This window comes from Camelus ferus, chromosome 7 (assembly GCF_009834535.1).
Source record: "Camelus ferus isolate YT-003-E chromosome 7, BCGSAC_Cfer_1.0, whole genome shotgun sequence".
Lineage (NCBI taxonomy): Eukaryota > Metazoa > Chordata > Mammalia > Artiodactyla > Camelidae > Camelus > Camelus ferus.
Genome location: NC_045702.1, coordinates 49,040,982 through 49,060,374, shown reverse-complemented (window position 1 = coordinate 49,060,374; position 19,393 = coordinate 49,040,982). Strand labels below are relative to the sequence as shown.

The 19,393-nt window shown below is 35.7% G+C and overlaps 1 long non-coding RNA gene across 1 annotated transcript in view; it reads left to right on the top strand.

The window, feature by feature from the left end:
* LOC116664935 overlaps positions 1 to 18,796 on the top strand; it is a 150,793-nt gene extending 131,997 nt beyond the window's left edge. The window contains exon 3 of the long non-coding RNA XR_004321484.1: positions 18,665 to 18,796. This is a non-coding gene — a long non-coding RNA (uncharacterized LOC116664935). The remainder of the gene's footprint in view (positions 1 to 18,664) is intronic.
* The last annotated feature ends 597 nt before the right edge of the window (positions 18,797 to 19,393 follow it).

Below are 19,393 nucleotides of genomic sequence, written 5' to 3'. Positions count from 1 at the left end.
CCAACTAGTGAAACAATTTTGATGCATTGTTACTAACCAATGTTCTTACTTCATTCAGATTTTCTTAGATTTTAGCTAATGGACTTTTTCTGTTTCAGGATACCATCCAGGACACCCCATTACATTTAGTTCTCTTGTCTCCTTAGGCTCCTCTTGGCTCCTGCAGTTTCTCAGACTGTCCTTGTTTTTGATGGACTTGATAATTTTGAGGGGCACTGGTATGGTATTTTGTAGAATGTCTCCCAATTTGTTTGTCTGATGTCTCTCTTATGATTATACTGGCATTATGGATTTTGAGGAGGAAGACCACAGAGCAACACTTAACATGTTGTATTAACTAGATAAAGAAATGTGTGTCGCATTTCTCCACTGTAAAGTTACTCTTCTTTCCACCCTCCCATACTGTACCCTTTGGAAGGAAGTCACTACATGCAACCTACATGTAGAGGGTGGGGAGGTATAATCCACTTATTTGAGTGGGAGTATCTACATAAATTATTTTGAAATTTTCTGCACAGGATATTTGTCTATTCTCTCTCATTCATTTATTTATTTATTCAGTCACTTATTTCTACCACTCTACACTCACAGATATTTATTTTGTAACCAATGCAGTGTTATTTTGTTTTTGCTGAAGTTGTGTCAGCTTTGGCCGTTGGGAGCTCATTTCATTGACTCCTGTATCTCTTCAACAAAACTTCTTACCCTCCACCCAAACAAAACATTGTTTTGTTTCCAGTATCTTCTTACACTACAAGATACTCGACAGTACAAGATCACCCAAGCTCATCTTGTATATTCCCTGACCCAGTCATAGAAACCGCCATAGCTTAGTATTTAAATATCAGACAAACTTTCGTCAAGAATTCAGCAATCTGTGACCATCTTTTAATCTCCATTGCTTGTTTATGTAAACTGTGTTTGTAATAAAAGTAGAAGTTTCTATTTGGTTGCTAACAGATTATTTTTCAAAAATAAGTGACTTGGTAGCTTTTAAAATCATAATCAAAGATGCATTACTCTAATTCCCTCTAAGTCTAATTTGGTTATTAATTCAATAAAATATCATCTGATTGAATCATGACCCTAAGAAATCATCTCCAACTGAAAGAGGAGAGTCAGATTACTGTATGGAATAATTATGGCTATGCCTCCTGGCATGAAAGACTAGCTGTTCTGAAAAAGGAGAGTTCCCAAATAATGAGGAAGCAGCCACGAACTAAAATTGTATCTGGACTATAATCTCAAAACCTGGAAAAGAAAGAAAGAAAGAAAGAAAAAGACTGTTCAGTATTGTCAGCCTATTTATTAGCTGATTGAAAATACAAAAATAAAAGTGATACCTGGTATCTCTTTTGGGAATGCATTAATAGAAGAATCCTACACAATTCTAAGGCAATATGGTATAAAGTTTTGTATGCATTTAAAATTCAACTTAAAAGAAAAAATAAGTTTTTAAAAAAATTATGGTACACTATCATTTTGGGGTGATGGGCAGGGGAGGAATGTTGGGGAAGAAGTAATAAGCAGTAAATCCCTTTTACTCACTTCTCTTCAGTGTAATCCTGTGGGTGTTTTCCAGAACATTAGGTACTAGTTATTAATTTCTGCTGGTAGTCTCATGTTGGTGAATCATCTCTTGGAAACACAATTGTCATGGTTTAAAAGTAGGTACTTGATACGTGCTTTAACTTTCTTCTCATTTTACCAGTTTTCTTCTAAAGGTCAACTTTATACATTAGAATTTTGTTACGCTAGACTCTGTTTTGTCATAACTATAGCATTTATGTTTCCATTTGGAGGGCTGAGTTGGTAGCATCATTATAAAAGAACTATTGTTTTTCCCCAGTCTTCCTTTTAAATATTATTTAAAGAATGGCAACTAGCTAAATCAATTGTTTTTACTCTTTTTAAAAAAATCAATTCCTTTTCATTAGTTATTTAAAATCAGTTTGTTTTTCATTATGCATATATGTGTTTTAAATTCTGATTTCCTCTCATGTAATATAACAGCTTAAGCCTAAAAGAATGCTTTATTTTTAGAAAACATTTTAGAGTATTTTATAGAATGATAAGAGTTGACTGGCTAGAGACCATCCATGGAATAGTGTCAAGAATCTACTGGTATTATTTATTTTCTATTTATCTGTCTTTTCATCCCTCTGCCCGTTTATTCATCCCTCTGCATACTGTCTCTCAATAATACTATGCAAAACACTACACTAATAGAATTTGAAGTAGTACAATTGTTTTGCAATACTTGTGTAAACTGAGCAAAAAGCCTATTTTCTAATGGAAGCCCAGAAAAACTTTTACAAAAGGTAGAAGATATTATATACCAGATGAATGACACATAAAAAATTAAATGCTATGTAGACAAACAAAAAATGGAGCTTTTCTTGAGATAGGGGCAATTTTATCAGGTCAGACATAAAAGCATAAAATGACATTTGAACTGATCCTTAAAGGGTGGGTTGGATTTTAAAAGAGAAAAAAGAATGGATTCATTCATTTATTTATTTATAAAGTGTCTAATAAATATTCAAGTACAAGGCACTCTGCTAGTCTAACGCACAGGATAAGAGCATTATCTGAGGAATAGCTGATGATCGAGATTTTATGAAGAGTCAGATTTGTGTTAGAGTGAAATATGTGGCTAGAATTAGAAGTTGAGGGCTGGTCATGCAAGAACTTGAATGTCAGGGTCAAGAGAATTCCAAGCATTAATTAGTAGCTATTAACAGATTTGAGCAAGAGATGATGGTAAATCCTACATTCGAAGAGGGATGAAGGAATTGATGATTTTGGAGAGTTTGGTTTATGAAAATATAACAGTTGCTGTAGAAAATAAGTAGGGAATTAACAAGAGATGAATAAAAGTTTCTTTAGAGTTTACTAGAGAACTGATAGCATGTATTTTTATTAGAGTCCAATGTTATTCATTGCTAGCCATACAGTGGGAGCAGAGGAAATATAAAGTGAAAGTGGCCCAGAGTTGAAAAGTCACTTCTTAGTCATAGAAAAAGATGAAGGGATCAGCTTGGGAAATTCAACGAGATGATTGTGGAAAGAAAAGAAGTGAGTGTATTCAAGGAACTTACAACTCTAATGAGGTGGTTTTTGAGAGAGAGGGAGAGAAACAGTAAGAGAGGGAGAAAAGAAGGTCCGTCGATGCGGTGGTATGTATGTGGCACACTGTGATGGTTAATTTCATGGGTCGCTTGACCAGGCTAGGGTGCCCAGAGCTTTGGTTAAACACCAGTCTCAGTGTTGCTGTGGAGGTATTTTTTTTAGATGTGATTAACGTGTAAGTCAGTAGACTTTGAGTGAAGCAGATTACCCTCCATATTATTGATAGACCTCATCTAATCAGTTGAAGGCCTTAAGACAAAATAACTGAAGTCTCCTGAGGAAGAATAAGTTCTGCCTCCAGCCTGCCTTCAGACTTGAGTTGCAACATTTATTCTTCCCTGGGTCTTCAGTCTGCTGGCTTGCCCTGTAGATTTTGGACTTGCCAGCCCCACAATTGTGAGAACAAATTCCTTAAAATAAATCTCTCTCTCTCTGTTTCTGCCTCCTTCTGTTTTTCCGTCTCTCCTTGTCAGTGTGTATATTTAAACATACTCACGTGCACATAATAAATAAATAAAATCAGTCAATCAACTAACCAATCAATCAATCAATCTCCTATCAGTTTTGTTTCTCTGAAGAATCCTGACTGATTCCAAATTATACGTATATTTTCTAGCTCTGATTACTGACAACTGAGAGGGCCTAGAAACAATGACACCTGTAGCAATGAGGATAGCTAGCACTCACATCTTGGATTCTGATTATTCATCAAAGGTACTGAGTCCTTGAAAAAATGGCTAATTCCAGGATTGAGATATGTAAAATACAAGATGAGCCTGGAAAACCTTGTGGTGTCAGAAAGTAGGTCTAATCCAAAAATAGATTGGAGGTGGGCATGTTGAAAGAACACAGGAACCAATTTGAAAGAATTTACTGCAGTCAGATTTGGGACAATTTGAGCAACAAATTAAATAAAATCCATGGACTAAAACAAATATTCATTAGTTCAAACTGATATAACTAAATAAATGAATAAAAAATGAGGAGAGGGACAGCTCATGCATACAGTAAAGTTCCAATGAGTAAATGTAGAAGGAATGATGGAAATATAAAACCACAATTGGCATAGCAATAATTCTTGCAGTGAAGTATCATCAATGTTGCTAAAATAATGGGTTAAGGCATAATAAAATACAGGATATTTGAATAGTCTCAGAGTTTCTCTTCACAAAATACTTACCAATTACAAATGGAAAAAAATTAAAACATTGCAGTGTCAGATGAAACGTTACGGTTATAGGCGATAGAGTGGAAACACTGTGATCAAGGTTAACATCACCAGTAATGAGACACAGAGACATCAGATGTTTCCTGATACGATACACTGAGAAGGTACAACATCATTTTTGTGATATTTTAAACAAAAATGCGTACACTTATTAGCTGTTTTGAGATGTAATTTGTACTAGCCTTTAAGTGTACACGTTTTTGTGTTATATTGAATGTATACTCTGCAACATCACCGTAATGCTATTTTAGGACATTTCTATCACCTTGAAAACATTCCCTCATGAGAGGCTATGGTTAATCCTTGCTCTGACCCCAATTCCAGGCAACAAGTTGATCTGATTTCTGTCCTTACAGTTTTGCCTTTTCTAGAAATACCGTGTTAGCGGAATCATACATTATGTCTGCTGTATCTAGTTTCTTTCACCTAGAATTACAGTTTTAGGCTTGCCAGGTCTTTGTGGTTTGTTTCTTTCTACTGCTGAGTAGCATCTCATTATATATATATATATACCATATTGTCTTACTCCAATAGAAGGACATTTGGCTTGTGTAATTATCGTGGATAATGCTCCTGTAAACATTTAAATGCAAGTCTTTGTGCGAAGATGGCTTTTAATTTTTCTTGAATAAATACCTATGAGTGAAATTACTGGTCACTTGGTAATGCCAGGCACTAGCAGGGATGGGAAGAGAGAGCTCCTGGAGTTGGCACTGCCATCTTCTTTCATCCTCCTGGGTTTTGCTGGGTTACTGTTTAGTGCAGCGACTGAAGGAGGGAGGGGAGCTCAGACCTGAGGCTGGAGACCTGGGCTCCTGTCACTGGCCGGTGTTCTCACATGCTCTGTGTCGAGTCATGCACTCTGTTCTTTTAATTGTATAATTCAAAAGAAAGGAAAAAGAAGCTAAGAGTGGGCCAAAACACTGCACAAAGTGTTACAACTTCTACTGGGGATAAGAAAAAAAATATTTGTAAGAAACTGACAATCTGTTTTCCAAAGTTGCTGTCAATTTAAATTTTTTCTTTAATGATTTCTGAGAGTTTCAGGTGCTCCATATCCTTATCAGTACTTGGCTTTCTCAGTTTTTTAATTAAGATATTTTAGTAAATGTATAGCAACATCTCATTTTGGAGCTAGTTTGCATTTCCTAATAGCTAATGATGCTAAGCATTTTTTTTCATGTACTTATTTGCTATATGTCTACGTTCTTTGGGGAAGTATGTTCTTTCATTTCTTGTTATTGAGTTGATTTCTTCATATGTCTGGTTATAAGTCCTTCATCAGACATCTGTTATTAAATATTTTCTCCCACATAGGGTTTGTCTTTTCATTTTCTTCACAGGGTCTTTTGAAGAACAGAAGTTTATTTTGATGAAGTCCAATTTATCAACATTTCTTGTCTTTATTGCCTTGTGTTCTTTTTGGTCCTAAGAAATACTTGTCTAATCAAATTCAAAAAGATTTTCTCTTGTTTTCTTCTAGAAATGGTATAGTTTTAGCTCTTACCCTAGATCAAAGACCCATTTCAGGTTAATCTTGTGTATGATATCAGCTAATGATAGAGGATCATTTACCTTCACATGGATATCCCGTTATTCCATCACCATTTATTTAAAAATGATTCTTGTTGAATTACCTTGGTACTTTGTATAGAAATGATATTCTATTTTCTTAAATGTTTCATAGGATTCAACACTGAGGTTTTCTGGGCCTTGACTTTCCTTTGTGGAAAGATTTTTAATGACTAATTCAGTTTATTTATTGTCATGGGGCTTTCATATTTTCTATTTCTATTTGAATAAGTCTTGGTAGTATGTGTATCTGTGTGTGTCTATGTGTGTGTGTTTTAGAATTTTTTCCATTTCATGTAAATTGTCAAATTTGTTCACATAAATTTGCTTATAACATCTCCCTTAATCCTCAATTTCTGTAGAATATCTAGTAATGTCCCTTCTTTCATTACTAAAAGAATCACATTGATAATTTATATCAACTTTATATCCATATGTAAATAAATGGAAAATTCATTATGATGGATCATGTGTTAGTCCACAGAATAAGACAATACATTTTAGAAGATTGAAATCATACAAAGTCTGTTCTTTGTACGCATACACATGAAAAGAATGGGTATTCTGCTACTGTTTTCAAATGTTCCATATACGACTGTTAGAGAGGAGCATTGATCTCTCCAACTATAGTTACCAGTTGTTTACTTCTTTCAGTTCTGTTGTTTACTTCTTTCAAAATGCTTCAGGCATTTTGGGTCTCTGTTGTTAGGTACCTATGTCTTTAGATCTTCTTTGATTCCTTTCATCAAGTTTTCTAGTTTCTCTCATATGGATCCTGTGTGTAATTTTTAGATGTATACATAAGTATTTTTCAGTGCTAATGTAAGTGGAACTGTGTTTTTCTTTCAAATTCCAGTTGTTCACTGTGAATATATAGAGGAGAGCAGTAAGTTGACTTTTGTGTATTAACCTTTTATCTCCCCTCTTGAATGAGTCCACCAGCTTTGCCAGTAAAACTGCTGATTTTTGCCATCAACCTTGAACTGAATTGACCATCACTGATCATTCATAAAGCTGCAGATTTTACTGCCTGAGCTGGAGTGTTGAAGTGGGGTGATATTGGGAACATACCCAGGAAAAGGCCACAGAATTGCCATTGGTTTTCCCCAATATAGTAGCAGTTTTTCAATTTGTTGTAGGTCTTTGGTCACTTTGAAGTACTCTGAGACACCTGAAATAATTAATGTATTTTTTTTCTTCTTCTGTTTTATCCAGTTTTATACTTGCTTTCTCTGGTGGAGAATTTCTTGATCTTCTCACCAGATATTATTGAAAGTCCGCAACCTGAATTTAATTGTGAGGAAACACCAGACAAACCCAATATCCCCAATGCCTAAGTATGGTCTTAGTTGACTGCTTCCAAAATAAAGAACCAGTCTAATACCTCCATATTAGGCAGAAATGTTTAAAGAAAATATGTTTCTTATAATACTTATATTCAATGATATTTCTTGCAAGAACAGAGGGGAACTCATGGCATTGCAGACTTGGAACCAGATAAGATGTTGGGAAATTTGACACAAACTAATCTAGCCCATAGAATTACCAAATATATGATGGTACTCTTTCCTTGATTTAATAAATAAGCACGAAACGCCCTAGGAGAGAAGTGAACTAGTATCTAGATCTTCATAATCTGGTTCTGGTAAAGTTTTAATGATTATGGGAAACATATCTTTATCCAAACTTACCCATCATGCCTTCTATCTAGTCTTGCTGGAGATTATAAGACCTTTTTGGTCTCTGTTTGATGAATATAACTCATTAGATTTAGCTGTGTCACTTAGACAACTGACTTAGGGAAAGGCCTTGTGTAATGAAAAGTTGAAGCCATGAAAGTAAGAAGCCTAATTCTCTCTGCCAAATAAGCACCAGAACTAGGAAAGCCTAATTTCCTATCGAATTTTCTTGAAAGTGGAGGATAAGGAATTCTGATTAAATCCACATTTGATACAGCTGTATAGAAGCAGCATGTAAATCCTCCAAAGCTGCCAAGGCAGCACAAGCTGTCCTCACACATTTCAATTAATCACTAAGTTAAGTCTGCATATGAGAATTAAAGGACTAAATAATAGCCACAAAGAACCATTTACAAATTCAAAAATTATATTCTGTTTATACTTGATGACAGTTTATTTCTGTAAAATGTTCCTATTAAGTCCACTAGTCACAAAGTATAAATGAAAACGAGCTTGAATTTTGCAAATATATTTGATTTTACACTTGCATTTTATAATAATATCTAGGCTCACCAATACAGATACATATATTACAAACAACTTGATAAATATGTTTTTTTGCTAACAGGCTTGCATGTATTAATGATTGTCAAATGTATGTGTTGTTGATATTTTGGTTACCCTGTATTTCTGTCTTTATGCTGGTTGGATTCCATAGCTCATCATTATAGACCTTCACTGGCAATTTCCTCAGTTCACTGCCTCTTTCTCCTTCTGTCACACTTGCCTATTCACAGGCCAGTCCTCGCTGAGCCCAAACATCCATTTCTGCCTTACTGCTTTGCTGAATGTGTATAGCTGGGAAATGATGGAAATGAGCACACGTGGGCAAGTTGGTGTCAATTATTGATTCATGACCACAACCTCAAATGGGTATATAATTCAATATTTTTGAGCAAGCTCACTGTCTTACTATGTCACCATGTTTGTATGCACCTTCCCTTCAATCCTCCACTCCTGCTTTTCTCATATATAGCTGGTCTCTTTTCCCCATATAGTGATCTTTCCCCCCAGATGTGTTCTGCTCAGAGGATCCTCATCTCATTTGATGGAGCTCCTTCTTACCAGTTTATCAGGCTAAAATCTTTGGGGTCAACCTTGCTTCCCCTCATTCTCTCATACTCCACCTCTGATCCATCAGCAAGTCCTCTATTATATTCAAGAGTTTCTGGTGTGAACCACTTCTCACCTTCTCCACTGCAGCCAGTGTGATCTAACCTACAATCTTGATTATTATAATACCTTCCTAATGGGTCACTAACTCTGGCTGAATTGTCTTAGTTCTAATTGCCATCACTTAAAATAATGCCTGCCACATAGTAGATACTTAATAATTTTTTTAAATTAAAATTTAAAAATTAAGATTAAATATTAAGCTAAATTAAGAAAGTTTGATTAAATGAATGAATTAGCATTCAAACATAGTTTAAAATTCTTATTAAAAACAAACTGACTCTTTTCAACAAATGGCACCTGAACTTAATATTGTTAGGATGACAGTACTACCCAAAGTGATCTATGGATTCAATGCAATCTGTATCAAAATCCTAATGACATTTTTGGCAGAAATAGAAAACTCCATTCTAAAATTCCAATGGAATCTCAAGGGACCCCAAGTAATCAAAGTAATTGATTTTGTTCTAAAAAAGAACAAGGTTGGAAAAATTAACTCAAAATAAAAATATTTCATAAACTCATAACTCATAAACTTATTTCCATATCCTCTTCCAGATAATGCTTCTTTTTCTACCACCCCTACCTTTCCCAATTCTCACACTAACCGAATGTGTTTTTTTTTTTAATTCACAAAAGCGTGGCCTACTCCTGTTGTGTCTACCTTCTCTCTTGACACTTGTCCCTCTTCTTCCTCTGAATTCTATATTCATGTCCCTTACTACTCCAAGTTCAAATTCTAACAAACAGTTTATCCTTGCCTTAAATTGTCTCTTGACAAGATTTGACAATCTTATTTTCTCTGTCAACAGATCTCCAAATTTTCCTCATATCACTCTGTGTTCTCATTACTTTTCCACTTGTCAAGTTATTTCTTGAATCAGACTTCAAGTGTCAGAGATCTTCAAGACTCAGGGGAAGGCCCCTTGTCTTTTCCCTTTCTGTACTCTTATCTTTCTATCCAAAACCCTGACCCCTGTTCCTCATGGCAGACTCCTCTTCCCTCAAGTATCAGCTTAAATGTCAATCAAAGAGGGCTTCTCCTGTGACCCTATTCTCCCTCTTCTCCTCCCATTTTCTGGTTATTCTGCTTTCTCTCCATAATTTATTTTATTCATTCCACCCTTCTTAAATTTCTTTCAAGTCACACTTAGAATCAGTTTGAAGTCACATAGTTGTACAATCTCTTGAATTTTCTCATAATTTATTGAAAATTGCTATGCTATGGTAGAACATAGCCATATTATTTAGGAACTTTTCTCTGAAATCCTGGACAATAGTCTTAAAATTGCCAACGACAGAGGGAAAGAAATGTTATTTAATGTTGTTTTTTAAAGTGTATGTTTTTATTATTTCCCGCTTGTTCCCCAAATTATATTGTACCAAAGCATTTAAAAATTTTTTATTCATAGGAATCTCAACCAAAGTAAGTATAAACATATATACTGTAGTTACCAACCACTATTATTTTATTTTTATGCCACATATTAAATATAACATACATAGTAACTCATTGTTCTACTTTTTTATGGAAAGTGCATGACAGGTTTGCCATCTCTTGTGCATTTCCCTATTAATTCCACACAACACCAGCATGAGCCCTTTAGGGCCATAGAATGGAGAAAAATAACCTGCTTCCAAAAGTCCGGCAGGCCCAGCTGCATTAGGAGTTTATGCCCAGTTTGAACAGAAAATGGCTGAGCCATAGTTAACAGTGTAAGTTGGGTTCCAATAGCGTTTGGTCTATGTGTATTATAGAGTGACACCTGGGTGATTTGGGGAACTGTCACTCTGTCTCCATTTTCTTTTAAACAAGATGAACTGTTTGATGAAATCATACGAAATATGAGAGAATGATGTGTGAAAATTTAATAAACAGAATCTTCAATTAAATAGAGTTGAGAGACCAGAAGGGGAGCTCTCATGTCCTGCCTCGGTAGCAGAGCCCATAAGGAGGAAGAGACTTCTCTTCTGGCAAGGACTCAGTCAATGAAAAGCCAAGGACTCTTTCTTTGCTATAGCCCTCACAACTTGCTTTTCCCCTCTATAAAAGACTTCTCCTTCCCTTGCCATGGAGGGACTTGCATGGGGCTAATCATGGTTGCAGACCCCAAATTGCAATTCTTTGCTGATCTCTAATAAATTCATCTTTGCTGAAGAAATATCTGGCAGTCTATTTATTTTAAGTTAACAGAAGTATAAAGGAAAGTCAGTAATTATAAAAGATAGGTAACACCTAATACAGGAAGGGAAGACAAGTTTATCACAGAAAATAGTTTGGAAGAATACCTACCATAGAATCTGGTACATCCATATACTTGAAATTCAACACTACCTGTCTGCAATATATTTATTCATCAGGATATAGACTACTCAAATGCATTATCAGATTATAAACTGAGCAATCAGAGTAATAGCAAAAATAATTCCTTTCTACTGAGTAATTGGCAACTTCAAACAGTATACTGAGTGTAAAAAGAGTTGTAATTAAATGATTTATTAAAAACCCCTCTGAGCTAAATTCATTAAAATAGAAAAAGCAGGAGCTTGCACACAGTCAAATCTATTCCATTAAAATATTGTAATAGCTACTCAGGTCATTAATTTCCTCAACCTCTTTGGTCTTCATTTTTCTTTTGAAATATGGGAATAGCAAAGGTTAGCTCATAGATATATTGGGGAAAACAAACTATATGATGTGTAAAGCACTTGATACAAGCAGCAATTTATAAAGGAAATTTTCCTGATTGAAATATATTGCTTTTAAAGTCTATCATATACCTCTATTTCTGGATTATTCAATTTTATTAATGTTTCTGCCCACTGTCTGAAACATTAAGACAATGTGTATGAAATTTCCTCTCAGTTTTGGTAAATGTTAGCAGTTAAGGTGATTGATGGTGGTTCAGTGCCCCATTATTCCTGTCTTCTCAGTTCTCTAGAAGATGTTCTGGAATCCTTGTAAAAGCCCCAATGACCTAATAATTCTTTAAATTGTTTTCAAAGATATATGACGTTCTCTGACTTCCTTAATTGACACTTTTTAATTGCTGTGCAGAGCTTGAAGGTAAACTGAAGAAGGAATGGTAAAAGGGATAAATACTGATTTAACCTTTGAGTTAAAAAATAAATGCTATTTACTTTGTAAAACACCAGTCCTGCAGCCACCATTATTACCACCACTAATGAATATTTGAGCAGCACTTTTTGAAGCGTATAGTGATTGAGACTGGTGCTTTTAAAGTTCAGTATGCCTATAACGTATCTGGGAGCTTGTTACGATGCAGATTCCAATTCAGTGGGTCTGGGCTGAGAGCTGGGAATCTGTATTTCTGACCTCATGACTCATGCCCACACTGTGGGGCCTCAGACTACACTTTGAGTAGCAAGGGTTTTGCAGCCTTTGCTTGTGTAAGGAAATCTGAGCAGAAAGGGAAGTCATTCAGTTGAATTGCACTTATCATTTAAAAAAGATTTGGGCCATGCAGAGAAATCTTCTCCAAGATGCCTGTATATTTTCAGAAGACAAAATGAAGAATGAATGAATACAAATGGAATAAACTCATCCAGTATATTGGAAATAGTGTGGGGTATTTGGTGCCAGAGATCTGGCTTTCAGTTTGTCTGGGCCACTCACTACTTGTGTGATCCTAGACAAAACTGCCTAAATAACCTTGATCCTCGGTTTACGTATTCATAAAATAAGTTCAGTAACAACTAGTTGTGAGATTGTTACAAGCACTAAATGAGAGAACATATCATCAGCATGATGACAAGTGAAAGTATTTTTTTCTCTTCTTCAACATGCAGAGTTGTGTTTTTATATGCTGTGTATACCTTATACTACATATTACACTTTGTACTAGCAGTATTTACAGTATGAATACGCCAAATTTTTTTCTTTTTTAAATAAGTATGCAAATATTAATCATTTTGTTGCGTTTACTAAATAATGTCAGTCGTATTAAATGGTGAGTCTTTGACAGGAATCAAAAGATTCAATTATATAATTGTTCCCATTAGTATATAGATTATCTTTGTATAACAATGACTGAAACACACTACTAAAAAAAGTGTGAGCTGTCTCTTTTAGTTTTCTGCATGTACACAAAGTCAGAGACCTGCCTTGAAGGCTCAGCTCTGCCAATAATTTATGTTTCCTTGGGAAAGACACTTAATTTCTGTGGACCTTGGCTTCCTACTCTGGAAAATCAGATTGGATTACAGCTAAAATCTCTTCCATCTCTAAGTTCCTAATCCCCACCTTATTAGGGTGATTGCAACTCATTGGCTGAAAGTTTAACCGCATGTATGCATATGCCATGCAGAATAGTGAGACTGTTCTTTGAACAGTCAAGCATGAAATCAACTACGTAAATTCAACACTCACCACATGAATATATTTATGTTTAGTTAATATTTGATGGTGATAAAACCACTCATAAATCTAAAATAATAATTAAGTAATTTTGAGCATTTGCTAGCTATTCTTCCCTAAGTCTTATTTACAAAAATTAAGTCATTTAATTCTTCATCAAAACCCTATGAAGTAGGTACTATTGGTATCTTCACTTTACAGTTGAGGAAACTAAGACACAGGGAGGTCAACATGCCCACGGTCACTCAGGGTTCTTATCCATGACTTGGCTCGGAAGGTCACATTCTTAACCACTGTGTTAAGCAACTAGCGTCACCATCACCATAAATGTTTCCTAATTCATAATTTACTTAGTCTGTCATGTAGGAGCACTGAAGTGACTTTTTATTAGTTGATTTATATAGGCGACGCTCCCGTAAAATCATTCTTTCAACCATGTTAAAGATTGCTTCCACAAACATTTTGGCCAAAACGTACTATTTTGTGCAGTATCCTGTGTAGACACACCCTTAAAGACAGATTTTTTTATGCTTGCTGGACCCCACCACCGCTTGCCCTCACTGCACCACTCTTCCCTCAGATAGAAGAGAAAAACATGCTTCAAGGACCCAAGAAACAAAAATCATCAGAAAGTCACTCACTCTCTTTTTTGTTAGCTCATTTGAAACTCTTAGGAGAGGGATTTTCTTCTTGGTACTGTTGCAACACATTATGCAACTTCTAGGGAAAACAGTTCACTGCACTTTGTTGGTAACAAGTCGAGTAAACATAAATTCAAGTCCAGGTTAAGTAGTACTTTTTGAAGATTTTATGTCTGGTGTAGTCTGCTCAGTGTCACCAGGTTTCCACAGCAATATAGCTGTAACATTCCTTCTGAGAGACCTTGCATCAGGCACCCTGGAGCAGATTTATGTCATCGACCCCCACAAGGTATTAATCATTCTTTGAGGTCATTTTCAACTATCAGAGTAAGTGCATTTGAAAACATTGCCAAAACTGCCTTCAGGCCAGTTCTCGTGGTTAATTTTCTGTGGTGGAAAAACAAAAGTCTGAAAATTCACAAAACAAATTTTTTGGCTGAGGAGGCATGAAGATTCTGATGCAGATGGAGGTGCTGCCATTCATTAGCACACTTACAAAATGTCTGTGTTGTGAAAGCCAGGGCACACTTGCAGGAAAATAAACAGATTTATCAGCCTGGTTACAATTTTATGAGGTACCATGTTGAAAAGTTTCCACTGTCTGTGTGAAATCCTGACAGGATAATTTAGACATGGCCGGACAGAGGTGTCTCTTCTGTCAGGTGCTAGAAAAAAGTATTAAGAGCCAGGTACACTTTTCTCATTTGAGACTGGGCCAGGTTCTAAAGAGCTTTTTATATTTTCAAGATTTGATCTTTGTAGAACTCAAGCAACTAATTTGAGTCCATGTTTGGGAGCTGGTTATGGCCTACCTAAATATCTGTAGTCCAACTGAGGGGAATGAGGGTGCCGATGTTCAGGCAGGAGTGTTCCATTGTCAGGGTCTTCAGATGTAGCTGGCAGAGGGACTGCATCCCCTGGAGCAGCCCGGAGAGCTGAACTGTATGTGAATCTGTGCTTGCAGTACTGGGAGACAAGGTAGATACTAAAAAGTCATCTGAGAAATAAAGATTGCCGTGAGTCTATGGCAAATAGACTCATAAGGGGTTTTTATTTGTGTGTGCAGTGTGGGTGGCTGCATTGTACTTAAATGGACATAATTTCATTAAAGAAATAGATTCAGGACTTTTGAAAGGAACGACCCATTGAAAGTATCTTTACTGTCCGCCCAAACTAGTCTCTCCCACCACTTTCTTCCCCACCCCCAAGTGAAGTCTTTCAACTCAAGGATTCTCTATACACAGTTGATTTCAAGAGCCCACATCTACCAGGAAGATTGCTGGCATCCTTGGTGAAGTTATTCTCTTGAGGCAGTATTTCTTGGTTTCTGCATGCATTTAAGATGGTTGGGGATGCAGTTCAACTATTTTCAAGTAATTGTGTTTGTGATGTTTCTCCTTTTCCAATTGCAGTAGTTTGAACAATAGGCTTTTTTTTTTTCTACTCTAAAAATCTTCAAGGGTTTATTTCATACTTTCTTGAAGTACTGGCAGTGTCTTTAAGTCTGATCCAACTTCACCCCTATATTAAGAAGATTTCAATCCAAATTTTTGAGACTTACCCAATTTATAGGGATAGTGTAATAGATCTAAAAGAGAGAGAGAGAGAGAGAGATTCAGGAAGTAAGAGAAGGACCTCAGTGCATTCAGGAACTGCAATTCCTTTTGAGTAGCAACAAATATTGACTAGTAACAAATATTGACTAGTTTCTTTTAGAATGAGAAAGAACTTTATGAATACTTTTTCAAGGCTGCTTGGGACATCAAAGGTCTTCATGGCCCCAACCAATGCCTTACCCTACAGAACTTCTGTCTAAGAGTCCATCTCACACTCTTTAAGAATGAGTACACTTTATTTGTACATTTTCTCCAGTCATATCAAAATTCAGCACAAGACTTTCAATAAAAAATATATAAGTAAATATTTGTTAGACATAGTCCAAATTAGGTACCATGCCTGGCAAACGTTGGGTCAAATGGAAAATAATGTATCTGTTAAGTATAGACTTGGTTACTCCAACATGACAGTGGTGGGATTACATGGAATAGAGGGAAAATTCAACAGGAAGACAACTCAGTTTTATGCAGCTATTTACCACTGACTTTCCTAACCATCACTTTGTGTATATGAGCCCCTCACAGAGGAAATTATAAACATTGGAAATTCCCACAGGTAGTGGTGAACTTCAACGTATAGAAACTAAGATATGAATCCTATACCCTCTCCCTCACCACACCTATGCTTTATGATTCCAGTGTTGCTTCAATGGAAATGCTGTCTAGTGGGCTATATAAATGATGATCTCATACTATCTTGAATATTCTCTATGACTACCTTTATATCAGTGCAGAAGGGAAACATTTGGGATGGAACAACACGGCGGTTTGAAGAGCTCCAGACTCCTTAGACTTAGACTATGTGTGGTCCCAAACAGTAATTTGGCTTCTCCCTGAATGCTATAGACTAGATGTTTTTGTCTTTCCAAAATTCATATGTTAAATTCAGATATGATGGTATATGATGGTGTTGGCAGTGGAGCATTTGAGGGGTATTTAGATGATGAGAGCAGAGCCCCCGTGAATGCAATCAGTGCCCTTATTAAAGAGGCCCCTGAGAGGTCTCTTGACCTCTTTCACTGTGTGAGGTTACAGAGAGAAAGCAGCTGTCTGTGAACCAATAAGCTGGCCCTCACCAGACACCAAATCTTCCAGTGCTTTGATCTTGGACTTTCTAGCCTCCTGATGTGTGAGAAATAAATTTTTCCTGTTATGAGCCACCCCGCTATGGTATTCCGTTGTAACAGTCCAAGTGGACTAACACACTGGCTCATGATCTACTTTCATAATCTGAAGTGTTGGGTAGTAGCTCTCTTTGATGTATGAAGAAGATGACATACTTCTTTATAATTGTGGGGTGTGTGTGTGTGGGTGTGTGTGTGGGTGTGTGTGTGTGAATTGGGTCTTCTGAATATAATCATGTAATAGCTACTTTTTGATTTTCACAGTCCTTTTTTTGTTATAGATATGAGAGACAAAGTAATAAAAATCCACAGAAAATTAAACAATGTCATTTTACAGCAAATAATGTACTTTCTCAAATCAAGGGTAACATGAAAAAGCATCATTGATTTATTAACACCTTTTCAAAAAATCTCACTACAAAAGTACATGTCAGTTATAAAAAATACATACTAATTGTAGAAATATTAAAATGTGAAAACAAGTATGGCTTATAATTATGGAAATGTGATAGTTTTTCTTTTTTTCTTTATGTATCAAATTATTTTTACTAGACCTATTATTAAATTATACTGATTCATAAATATTTGAATGCCACCATTTATACTATAACAATACTTTATTATTCTGGGTGGTCAGTCACACAAAAACTTAGAGAATAGAGATCTAAAATGGAAAAGCACTGTGTTCTCCCTCTATCCAAACTTGTTCTTGGAACAGTCCTGCTTTGAGAACTATAATAATCCTGAGGTTCACGAACTTTCTCTCTGTCTCCTCAGAAATATATCCAGATCAGCAATCAGCATTTCCCCATCTTTCATGGAATAAAAGGTGGGGATGTGTTCAGTTTTTCTGAGACATGTTGCCAAAGCTTTAAGGTTATATCAACAACAGAGTAGATATAAGAACGAACCATCATTTCTATTAAAACGGGAGGAAAAGAGACCTAATTTCAATTTTTCATTTAGAGGTTTGCTTTGAACATTTTCTCTGTATTCTGTAGTGACCTGAAGTTGCTTCCACCACCACACCCAATCCCACAAGGATTTTAATTGGCATGCTTGATAATATTGTTTTAAATTTAGTAGGGAAGGCCTCCCACCACTGTTTCTATAGAGCGTATTAAACTCTTGGGGAATTTTTCCTCCAAAAAAAGCATGGAATTTCTCTCTGAAATATTTATTTCTCTAGGACTCTAAATGAAAGTGTCTGGAATAAAAAAAGAGAATGAGAACAAGAGAGTGAGAGAGCCCGGAGAGGTGTATAAGAGAAGGAGGGAGGCAGGAAGGGATTCTTGGTAAATAATTCTTATTTTAGAACTGATTTTAATGACTCTCTTATTACCTATCAAAAGGAAATGAAAGAAGTTTTAACAATTTTGAAATTTGCCATTTAAATTTCACATTTGCCTTGTGAAATTTCCATATGCCTATGGAAAAAAAGTCTTCTTTTTGGATTTTTGCACATTTCCTTTCCACTGAGAAGATATCTGACTTTTGCCAAGTGAGATTTGGAAGATGTTAACAAAAAAAAAACTTCTGAAGCATAAGTGAAAAGTCTACTGATCACTCCCTCTATCTTTGGAAATATACTTCTTTTCAAATTACCCAACAGTAAGGAAGTAAATGACTATTTATTTGCTGTTTGTTGTCTCCTGAACAAACATTATTAAACTAAAATCATCTTTTTTCCTGAACTTTTGCATTGCATCTGAACTCCAGACTGCAATAATAGACAACTCAGTATTTTGGGTCATGCCAAGATTTTTTTTTGCCTGATAATGATTTCCCAGCAGTCCCACAAATTAAATTATAAAATGTCCAGGCTATTCGGGCCACATCAGGATGAGATGTCCTCTGTTCTGCATTTAGATGAATGACTTCCTACCTCCAAATCTTCCCGTGTTAAAAGAAACTAATCTACATTTCTTTCAATTTGGTTGTTCTAGTGTAAAACTTCACTGTTGGATGCCTTTCAGGAATATATGTCCTTGTTTGATATTCTTCATGTCATAGTCTACAAATGATCCAGTTGACCCACATTCTTTCTTATGCATCCTACAGAGATAATCACCAAGGATGTATGTTGGCTGATGGATACTGACATCAGGAAGACCAATTAAAATGAAGAGCCAGAGTTAAGATCCTGGTGCCTTTCCTGCCATCACTTCCAGAGTCGCCGCCTTTTTCATGCTTCTAGGTAATGCTTGGGCTCTCAATCTAAGATTAAAAACATCTGCTAGAGGAATTGTCAAACAGTCTTGGAACACTTAGTCGAATTCACAGGAACCCCATCTGGGACTGGTGATACTTACTTCTTTCATATCTTTAATTGTTTCTAGCACCTCCATAGATCAAAGTTCTCTCCATAATCCTTTCTTTCCATCATGGCATATTTACCCATTTTATATCAAAATGTATAATCTTTACCATCTGGTTTCATAGGGGAATATAAATCTTTATCAAAGTAGATTAACATTAAGTAACTTTATTTTTCAGCTCTGTGTGCCTGTATTTATTTCTCATGTGCAAACTTAAGAAAAATCATCCCTTCTTCTATGGTAGACTTTAAATTTAGAAACGAGATTCCTGGCCTTTTCTAACTGTGGAGTATTTTTACATGTTGCCTGTACTTGAATTTAGAAGTTCAAAAGAAGTCAGTTATCTTTCATCTTCTCTACTAGAATGATATATATTGCTCTTACAACACATATCACATGATCTTGATTATAATTTTTTACATCTGCAAATATATGTCATGTCACAAAACTATGAACATCTAAGAGGCATGAT